The following is a 10,969-nucleotide window of genomic DNA, read 5'->3' as shown; positions in this document are numbered from 1 at the left end:
ATAAGAGAGAGAGAGAGTGAGTGAGTGAGTGAGTGAGTGAGTGAGAGAGAAAGAGAATTGGTGCACCAGGGCCTTAGCCACCTCAAACAAACTCCAAGTGTGGGTGCCATCTTGTGCACATGTTCCTATGTGGGTTCTGAGGAGTTGAACTTGGGTCCTTAGGCTTTGCAGGCAGGCACCTTAACCACTAAGACATCTCTCCAGCCCCTAGATATTGGTATTTTTTAGAAATTTATTAACTTGCTTGTAATATTATTTATTTATTTGCAAGCAGAGTAAGAAAGGGAGAGAGAGAGAGAGAGAGAGAGAGAGAGAGAAAGAGGACTAATGGATGCATCAGGGATTCTTGTCACTGCAAATGAACTCCAGATATATGTGTGATTCTATGCTACTTTGTGCATCTGACTTTACATGGGTACCGGGCCTTCCGGCTTTGCACCTTAAACCACTGAGCCACTTTCCAGTCCCCAAAGATTTCCTTCCTTCCTTCTTTCCTCCCTCCCTCCCTCCCTCCCTCCCTCTCTCCCTTCCTTCCTTCCTTCCTTCATTCATTCCTGGCTGTCTTTCTTTCTTTCTCTCTTTCTTTTTGCTCCTTTTTTTTTTTTTTTTTTTTGGATAAGGTTTCACTCTAGCTCAGGCTGACCTGGGATTCACTATGTAGTCTCAAGTGGCCTGAAACTCACAGTGATCCTCCTACTTCTGCCTTCCAACTGCTAGGATTAAAGGCGTGTGCCACCATGCCCGGCCCCAAAGATTTCTTAAGTAGGATACAAAAAGTAGAAAGCATTAAAATAAATTGGCAAACTAGACTTCATCAAAATTTCAGACACTCATGCTTCAAAAGATGCTATTAAGAAAATAAGGGGTGGGCTGGAGAGATGGCTTAGTGGTTAAGGTGCTTGCCTGCCTCAAAGCCTAAGGACCCAGGTTGAATTCCCCAGAACCCACATAAGACAGATGCAAATAATTGTTGCATTTAATTATTGCAAATAATTAAATATAATATTTTTAAAAATGTGACTTCCATTCTACCTGCACTTAACCCTGGCCTCAGCTGTCCTGTGACTTTTCCTTCATTTGTTAATTTTCCTTTCCCTTGCCTAGGCCCTTTATTACAGTGATTTCAACAACCTCCTAAAACGGACAGTGGAACCAATTTTATCATTAACTCAGAAGCAACGTTGGGATAAGTATGCTTTAATTTTGAAAACTTAGCCCAATAAAATTATAGCTCACACACTCCAGGGGCAAGTTCTCAATACTCATTGCCTTCATTCCCCTTAGAGCAATTTGGTAAACAGAACATCTTGGTATTGTTTTTGTGTGTTGGTTTTTGAGGCAGGGTCTCACCCTGTTGCCCAGGATGGCCTGGCTGACTCAAACTAGCAACAATCCTTTTGCCTCTGCCTCCGCAGGCCTAGGATTACCGGTGGGAGCCACCACATCTGCCTCAGGTCTTGGTATTTTTAAGTTTGTTTGTTTCTTCACCTGAAAGATGGACTGTGGACATTATTAATATATGTCCCTCTACGTCTGACCTAGAGCCTGGCAGGGATCAGGGGCAGACATCCACAGCACGTGGCTGTGCACAGCAAAACAAGGCTACATGAGCTGGAGAGATGACGTAGTCGTTAAGGCGTTTGACCGCAAACTGAAAGGACCCAGGTTCAACTTCCCAGTACCTACATGAGCCAGATGCACAAGGTGGCGCATGCGTCTGGAGTTTGTTTGCAGTGGTAAGTGGCCCTGGTGCGCCATTCTCTATCTGCCTCGTTCTCTCTCTCTCTCAAATAAAAATAAAATATTAAAATAAGGCTGAGACTAGGTGTGGTGGTGCATGCCTTTAATCCCAGCACTCGGGAGGCAGAGGTAGGAGGATTACTGTGAGTTTGAGGCCACTCTGAGAATACAGAGTGAATTCTAGGTCAGCCTGGGCTAGAGTGAAACCCTACCTTGAAAAACCAAAATAAATAAATAAATAAACAAACAAAACACAGGCTGCAGACAACCAACTTTCAGCGCAGCTACTCGGTGAAAAGCCATCTGTGGCTAATGATCACATTCTAGTATTTACATTCACCATGTAATGTGAATATGCAGCCCATTAATAAACAATAGAAATTTACATTGACCATCAATGTGCTATTTTTAAAAAATATATTTTATTTATTTGAGAAATACAAAAATATGCAGGTAGAGAGAGAAAGAGAGAATGGGTGCGTTAGGGCCTCCAGCCACTACTAACGAGCTCCAGATACATGCACCCCTTGTGCATCTGGCTTATGTGGGTCCTGGTGAGTTGAACCTGGGTCCTTTGGCTTTGGAGGCAAGCGCCATAACCGCTAAGCCATCTCTCCAGCCCCAACAATGTACTATTTTAGTAACTGTGGTGGTTATATTGTATTATTTGCCACAAGGCCCTGGATATGCACAACATATGTAAATACGTAAAAAATTTAAAGAGGGGCTGGAGGGATGCCTTAGCAGTTAAGGCGTTTGCCTGCAGGTCCCCAAGACCCAAGTTAGCCAGATGCACGAGGGGGCGCACCTGTCTGGAATTTGTTTGCAGTGGCTGAAGGCCCTGACGGGTCCATTCTCTCTCTCTCCCTCTTTTTCTGTCAAATAAATAAAGTAACTTAAAAAAATTAAAGCGCTTGTATATATGTAAGTACAATGATTGAGATGGGGAGGGGATATGATGGAGAATGGAATTTCAAAGGGGAAAGTGGGGGGGAGGGTATTACCATGGGATATTTTTTATAATCATGGAAAACGTTAATAAAAATTGAGAAAAAAATAAAATAATAAATAAAAAATTAACAGTAATCACAGAAAACATAAAAAAAATTAAAGCGCAAAGACAGTCCATACATAGAGGAAAAAATACTTATAGGTTGGTGTGGTGGCACACACCTTTAATCCCAGCACCCAGGAGGCTGAGGAAGGATCGCTGTGATTTCAGGGGTCAGCCTGAGCCTAGAGGAGGTTCAGGGGTCAGCCTGGGCTAGATGAGACCCTACCTCGAAAATCAAACAAAAACAAACTGAGGTAGAGCCTGAGGCCGTGGTGCCCTCCTTTAATCCCAGCACTCGTGAGGCTGAGGTCAAGAGGATCGCTGTTAGTTCGAGACCAGCCAGGGACTCCAGAGTGCGTGAAATTCCTGCCTTGGAAAAAATAAATTAAGAATTAATTTTTTTAAAAAAAGGAAAAGGAAAAGGCAGGGCTGCGCCGCGGGCTCGGACGTTGGATCGCTAAAACGCTTAGGGCCGAGCAGACAGCCGAGGTCACCCGCCACCACCCTCCCTTTCCTGTGGGCCTCCGAGAGCGCCGGCCCCACGGGCGGGGCTGGGATTCGAACCCCCTGTGCCGAGACGCCGGCCAGCGCCCGTCCCGCGCGCCGTTTCCAGACGCGCCTCCCGGCCGGCCCGCGAGCTGCGCGCCGCCCGGGAGATCGCCGGGAGGAGTCGGCCCGGAGCGCAGGCGCGCGCGCGCTGCCGGGCCGCGAGGGGCGGGGCCGGACACTCCGCTCGTGCCCGCGGGCGAGCGCACGGGAGCAGCGCCAGCATAGAGGCTTGCGCTGCCGCCATTCCAACGCAGGCGCGGTGGCCAAGTGGTAAGGCGTCGGTCTCGTAAACCGAAGATCACGGGTTCGAACCCCGTCCGTGCCTAAGGTGGCGTCCTTCCTTTGGTGGGCGGAGACTTTTTAGGGGGGTGACCCTCTGACCCTGTACTCCTGCATTTAAGGTTTAGATCGGGCAAAGACAACTGTTTTCTTCCTTAACTTTGCTCTCAGACTCCTACCCTTCGCTTCCTCGCCCAAAGGGGAAAGTGTGGGTGGTCCAGACGGCCGTCACTGGTCTTCTTGCAAACAGCGTCCCCTTGCGGCCACCAGGCTTCATCCTCTGGGACAAGTTAGCCGTCCTTCGCTGTAATGGGGTCTCTCACAGCTGGAGACAGACAGTACCCTCACTTCATGTGTTTCTGATCATTAAAACCCAATTTTATCCCATCTAATGAAAGAACGGCAGTTGCCCGACACCTAACCCACACCCAGAGACAGATGTCTGTCTGGCTTGCTATTTTTAAAAGGAAATCCGCCCATTTCATGAAAGAGAGAAAGAATGAGAGACCAGACTTGTGGCGATTCTGACTTGAAAATGTGAACCCCTGGTCAGAGCCTCCATTTATCCCTCTATAAAAGGGGCATATTGTAGCCAGCCATGGCATTGGTTGGTGAAGCAGCCACCAGAGGATGTCAGCAGAGGGGACTTCTGTGAAAGAGCTACCTGTCAGGCTTTTTGTTCACATCGTCAAAGGATGCATCGGGGGTGACTCGCGGGCTCCTGAGGAGGTCATGCTGTGAACGCAAGCTCCAGGGCCAGCATCTTGTAGACTGACAAGCAGCTCAGCCTGATGCGCAGAAACGGGGGTCAGCCTGAGATCCCTAACTGGAAGAGCGTTCATGGTTCCTAGTTACTAGCTGTGCCTAGTGCGACTGGCTTCCATATCCCTGGGGCAGACTAACTAGAGCAGGAGGAGCCCTTGAAGAAGACAGGGGAGACTGAGGGCCATGCGTGTGCGCGTGTGAAGCCACACTGGACAGCTGTGATTCCCACAAGTGTGAGCATGCAGCAGGCTTCTTGTAAAAGCGCAGAGAACAAAATCCTCCCTCTCTGCGAGGTGGGGCCTGGTCATGTCCATGTCTAACAAGCCCGGGGGTGGGGCTGCTTTTGGCAGCCCCAGGCCACACTCCACATTCCCAGCCCGGGAGGGAGCGAGCGGTGTGTCAGTTGATGCCAGTCCACACCCTGACACCCCATGCTGCCACATTTCTGCCTTGGGATCACATTAAAATGCCGGTTCAGTCACCCTAGGCTGAGGTGGGGCCTGAGGTGCTGCATTGCTGGGCACCAGGGGACAGAAAGAGATATGGCAAAGAAACCAAGAAAAGGTACAGTAGTTGCTTCTCAGAACGGGTTTCCTACATGAGGAACACGCCTCCCTCCACAAATCACAACCAAACTCTTCCCGAACACAAAAGAAAGAGAAGGAAGGAAGAAGCCAGGAAGGGACGGAGGGAGGGAAGGTAAGGAGAAAGGAAGGAAGGAGGGAGGGAAAAAAGGGAGAGCGGAGGGGAGGGGAAAGGAGGAGAGAAAAGAGGGGAAGGAAGAGGAAAGTCCAAAGATAACCTCATAAGCACAGGGGCAGTCACAATACTGAATTAAGACAGGTAAATATCTGTTGATTGTTTCCCAATGGTGTGTGGCTATTTTTGGAGAACCACAAAAGTGAACTTAAGTCCTTTCCCATTTAAAAATGTCCCCAAGAGCTGGAGAGATGGCTTAGCGGCTAAGGCGTTTGCCTGCAAAGCCAAAGGATCCTGGTTCGATTCTCCACGACCCATGTAAGCCAGATGCACAAGGGGACACATGCATCTGGAGTTCGTTTGCAGTGGCTGGAGGAGCTGGCGTGCCCATTCTCTTTTTCTCCTGCCTCTTTCTCTCTCTCAGGAGGATAGACAGTTCCAGGCCAACCTGGGCTATATAGGGAAACCCTGTCTCAAAAACAAAAGACCACAAAAACCAGGGCAGAGGTCCTGGGGATGTAGCTCAGTAGGAGTGTGCCCTAAGCTAGTGTGCCCGCACGCCTATGTACACACACACACACACAATTCCTAAAAGTACAAATTCATATGTGGAGGAGTGCTTGCTGCTGTATTTGTTTTCAAACTTGGAAGATGACACAGGAATCCCCAAAATGCCAGTTCCACTTGAAGTGGGGGTGCCATGACACTTGACAAGCGCTGCAGAACCAGCAGTTCCTGAGCCAAATCTGAACTCAGGTTCTATTTACACTTGAGTGGGTAAAGCTGATCGTGCCTGTGAACCAGCAAGATGTGCTGTGTTTATTTAAACCACTGTGCTCATGAATATATAAGGCCGTGTTTGAATCTCTAGATCTGCTGTGTGAATTTCATGCCTGAAGGTCACCTTGAAGGCAACTACCAGTCTTTGTTCTGTGAAGCATCAGGCCCAGGTCTCTCTTAGATAAGGAAAGGAAATGCAAGGTGCCCTCTGCTGCTGGACAGAACCTGGAGTGACTCCTGACACCCCAATGTGGGAAATGACCCTCTGGGAGAAGGCAATTTGTATAAGGAACCTATGCCTTTCTGCGGGGTGCAGGGGAGGGGAATTAAAGCTTTCAAAACTGTTTCCCTGTTTTTAATAATCAGTGGTGGGACAAAACGTCACCCCAAGATACCGCAATTAGCAAAGGAACAGCTGTTTGTCCTCAGCGCCTCCTTTAGGCAGCAGCAGGAAGAGCAGTGGTAGGTTGAGCCGTCTGCCCCATGGGAGAACCTGGCCTGGCATTTTAGCCTTTCTGTTCCTCAGGGTCTACTTGGTAAAATCAAAATGGCACACATTCACTTGTTTCTTCTGTTTTAGTTTTCTTTTTTTTTTCCTTTGTGGTACTGAGGCTTGAACCCAGGGCCCTGAGCATGCTAGCTCTTCATCCTGGAGCTGCTGCTCCCTTATTTGAAAAACATTATTTATTTGAGAGAGAGAAACACAGAGAGAAAGACAGCCAGAGAATGGGTGCACCAGGGCCTCTAGCCACTGCAAATGAACTCCAAATGCATGAGCCACTTTGTGCATCAGGCTTATGTGGGTCCTGGGAAATTGAACATGGGTCCTTAGACTTCACAGGCAAGCACCTTAACCATTAAGCCAGCTCTGCAATCCCCATACAGCTCCCTTTTTAATTAATTGCCCACACTGGCCTCTGTCTCTCTATCTTCCTGTGTCCAGTAGGCTTTGCAGGCAAGTGCCCCAACTGCTAAGCCATGTCTCCAACCCCCCTTTTTTGTTTCAAGGTAGAAGTAGTGTCTTACTCTGGCCCAGGCTGACCTGGAATTCACTATGTAGTCTCAGGGTGGCCTCGAACTTATGGCAATCTTCCTATCTCTGCCTTCCAAGTGCTGGGATTAAAGTCATGCACAACAACACCCGACCAGCACTGGTTTCTTGACTGAAGAAATTTCTTTCCCATGTCAAAATACCCCCTACACCAGGCTGTTGATAAGGAACCCTTCCACCCCCCCCCCAAATGGGAGTGAGAGATGAGAGGAATCTAGGGAAATTTTTTCTTCTAACAGCAAAGAGAATGATGTGACTTTTAGGTTTGTTACTTTTGCAACAAAAACATAAAGCTGGGGCTGACCCAGGCTCGATTCCCCAGGACCCATGTTAGCCAGATGCACAAGGGGGCGCACATGTCTGGAGTTCCTTTGCAGTGGCTGAAGGCCCTGGAACACCCACTCATTCTCTCTCTCTCTCTCCCTCTTTGTCTGTCAAATAAATAAAAATAAAATATTTTTTAAAAAACCCTGGTGTGGTGGCACACGCCTTTAATCCCAGCACTCAGGAGGCAGAGGTAGGAGTATTGCCGTGAGTTCGAGGCTACCCTGAGACTCCATAGTGAATTTCAGGTCAGCGAGTGAGACCCTACCTTGAAAACCAAAAGCAAGCAAACAAAAAACCATAAAACCCGAAGAAAAGAGAAGCCATCAAGAGGAAACAGACATGAGGTCCCTGGGGAGCAGGGTGGTTTGTCAGGAGCTGGCGCTCGAGGGGAGGCATGCCAAACTCCAGTGAAAGAGCTTCCTCTGACCCCCACACTGGCCCCTCTCTGCAAGGGACGGCCCCAAGGCCACGCAGCTAGTCCTGGGAGGCATCTGGCCTGAGCTGACATCAGGTGCTCAGAGAACTACATTACAAAGTAAAAAATGACACTCTTTGTGAGGGAGCGAGCAGTTTGTATACATCCGTGTGCTGGGAACCACATTTCAAACCCAGAAGCGTTCTTTCTTTTTTTTTTTTTTTAAATTTTTATTTTATTTTTTTATTTGAGAGCCACAGACACACAGAGAAAGACAGATAGAGGGAGAGAGAGAGAATGGGCGCGCCAGGGCTTCCAGCCTCTGCAAACGAACTCCAGACACGTGCGCCCCCCCTTGTGCATCTGGCTAACGTGGGACCTGGGGAACTGAGCCTCGAACTGGGGTCCTCAGGCTTCACAGGCAAGCGCTTAACCGCTGAGCCATCTCTCCAGCCCCAGAAGCGTTATTTCAGGCTCAAGTAGTACTTACAGAAAGTTCTGGGGCCAGCCCCTGAAGACGTGCGATGCTATGAGCAGCTAGCTCAGCGGCTCCACTTCTGCTGAGCCAATACCAGCCTGGGGCACCACACACGTTTCCAGGGACCCTGCCTTCCCTTCAGCCAGGTACCCGCCCTGCTCACTCAGGTGACCATAGCTGACTGGCTTGCTGTGAGCCAACACGAATGGGCAAACCAGAGGCCTTGCTGTCATGCAAATTCTATAACCTCTCTCTCTCCAACCCCACCTCCCCTCTTCCCAAACTTTGTTTTTTTTATGGGGGCGGGGAGCAGGGGTTGCCGTAGGGTCCCGCTATAGCCCAGGCTGACCTAGAATTCACTCTGTAGTCCCAGGGTGGCCTTGAACTCGTGGTGATCCTCCCACCTCTGCCTCCCAAATGCTGAGATTTAAAGGTGCGTGCCACCACGCCCGGCTCTTAAAAGATATTTTATTTATTATTTGCTGGCAAGCAAAGAGAGAGAGAGAAATGGATGTGCCAGGGCCACTCATGACCGTACGCAAACTCTGGATGGAGGGCTGGAGCGATGACTTAGCAGTTAAGGCGATTGCGTGCAAAGCCAAAAGACCCAGGTTTGATTCCCCTAGCCAGCTGCACAAGGGGGCGCATGTGTCTAGAATTTGTTTGCAGTGGCTGGAGGCCCTGGCATGCTCATTTTCTCCCTCTCCCTCTCTCTCTTTCTGTCAAATAAATAAGTAAAAATAAAATATTTAAAAATACTTTTCAAAAAGAAACCCTCTAGATGTATGCATTACTCTGCATCTGACTTTATGTCCATGCAGTGGCGGGGGAGGGGCGAGGGCAGGGATTAAACCTGGGCTGCCGGGTCTTGTAAACAAGGGCCCTTAACCACTGAGCTATCTCTCCAGCCCAGGGTTTCCTATAGCCCCGCCTGGCCTCAGACTTGCTATATAGCCAAAGATAACCCTGAGCTTGTGATATTCCTGCTCCGACTCCTGAGTGCAGGCATTACAGCTGCCGCACCACCAGCCTTGCTTAAGAGGTGCTGGGGACGTGAACCCAGGCTTAGTGCGTGCCAGGCAAGTACTCTGCCAAATGAGCACACTCTCTTTCTGACGTGGTTTTGCTACGTGACTCAGGCCGCCCTTAAATCCACTGTCATCCCCTTGCCTCCCAGTACTGGAATAACAGGTGTCCACTGTCCCCAGATCTCAGATGCTTCCTCACTTCGAGCATGCCTGAGCAAGGAGCCCACACGCACCTTTGAGAAGTGTGGGAGACCCCAGGACTTGCTCCAGTTGCCCACACCTTCTACCAGTTGCCCCAGCAATCTCCTTTCCTTGGGCCGTGAGGTGAGCCAGAAAGGAGCCTGTGCCACCTGAAGCCAGCAAAACTTGGAGGTATTTGTGACCTGATGAACCGAGCACTGTTCTGTCCAGCTAACTCTGGCTCTGTGGGGCCATGGCCCTTCTGTTCCTAAATCTTTTAGTTTATCTCCTTTTTTTTTTTTGTCAGAAAAAAACATAGATCTGGATTTTTTTTTTCCAATATGAAATTTTCTGGGCTGGAGAGATGGCTTAGCGGTTAAGACACTTGCCTGTGAAGCCTAAAAACCCAGGTTCAACTCCCCAGAACCCACATAAGCCAGATGCACAAGGTGACGCATGTGAACATTGTCGCTAATGCGCACCAGGGGGCACACGCATCTGGAGTTTGATCGCAGTGGCTGGAGGCCCTGGCGTGCCAATTCTCTCTCTCTCTCATAAATAAGATAAATAAATATGAAATTTTCTGATTTAAAGATGTTGGCTACTGAATTAGATTTATTATGATTATATTAAATGCTCTGCAAGGCAATTGGCCTGTGGGATTGCCAAATGCAACCTCTGGGCAAAAAAAAAAAAAAAAAAAAAAAAACCTCCATATCCAACAGACTTTTAAAAAAAATTATTTATGTATTTGAGAGAAAGAGAGAGAGAGAGAGACGCATGTGTCACCTTGCGCATCTGGCTTACAGTGGGTACTGGGGAATCGAACCTGAGTCCTTAGGCTTTACAGGCAAGAGCACCCCCCCTTTTTTTTCGTTGTTGTTTTTTGTTTTTTGAAGTAGGGTCTCACTTGAGCCCAGGTTGACCTGGAATTCACCCTGTAGTCTCAGGGTGGCCTTGACTCCGGAGTGCTGGGATTAAAGGCATGTGCCACCACACCTGGCTCCAGACATTTATTTTATTTATTTATGTTTTAAATGTATTGTTTATTTTAAATGTATTATTTATTTGAGAGAGAGAGAGATAGGTAGGTATAGAGAAAGAGAGAGTGGGCGTGCTAGGGCCTCCAGCCACTGCAAACCAACTCCAGATACATACGCCCCCTTGTGCATCTGGCTTAAGTGGGTCCTGAGGAATCGAACCATAGTCCTTAGGCTTCACAGACAAACACCTTCACCACTAAGCCATTTCCCCAGCTCCAGACACTTATTTTTTTAATCTTGCTGTTGGTCTAAGAGTGAGGGCCATGGTAGTGGTCAGGTGAGTTCCAAAGAAGTGAGTCAATCTTTCAGACTTCCTAGAATTTTCTTTTCTTTCTATCCTCTTTCTCCTTCCCTTCTGTTGTGTGAAACCTTTCCCCTGGGAAGACACAAACACACATCTTTTTACCTCAGACGGCACAGATGACAGACCACAGAATGATGCCCCCAAAGCAACCTTAACATGGAGAAGTCTCATCCCAGCGTGATGATGGCCTCCCCTGGCTGCTTGGACCCTTGCTCTCCCACCTCTGTATACTCTTACCTCCCCCTAAGACCCAAAGACCTTGTCATCATTGCATACA

General features: G+C 48.5%; 1 non-coding gene across 1 annotated transcript; it reads left to right on the top strand.

The window, feature by feature from the left end:
* Positions 1 to 3,596: 3,596 nt before the first annotated feature.
* On the top strand, positions 3,597 to 3,668 carry Trnat-cgu. Its single transcript has one exon. It is a non-coding gene; the product is annotated as a tRNA-Thr (tRNA).
* Positions 3,669 to 10,969: the final 7,301 nt, after the last annotated feature.

This window comes from Jaculus jaculus, chromosome 11 (assembly GCF_020740685.1).
Source record: "Jaculus jaculus isolate mJacJac1 chromosome 11, mJacJac1.mat.Y.cur, whole genome shotgun sequence".
Lineage (NCBI taxonomy): Eukaryota > Metazoa > Chordata > Mammalia > Rodentia > Dipodidae > Jaculus > Jaculus jaculus.
Note: the sequence above shows the minus strand (reverse complement) of the source record. Positions and strands in the feature narration are given on the sequence as shown.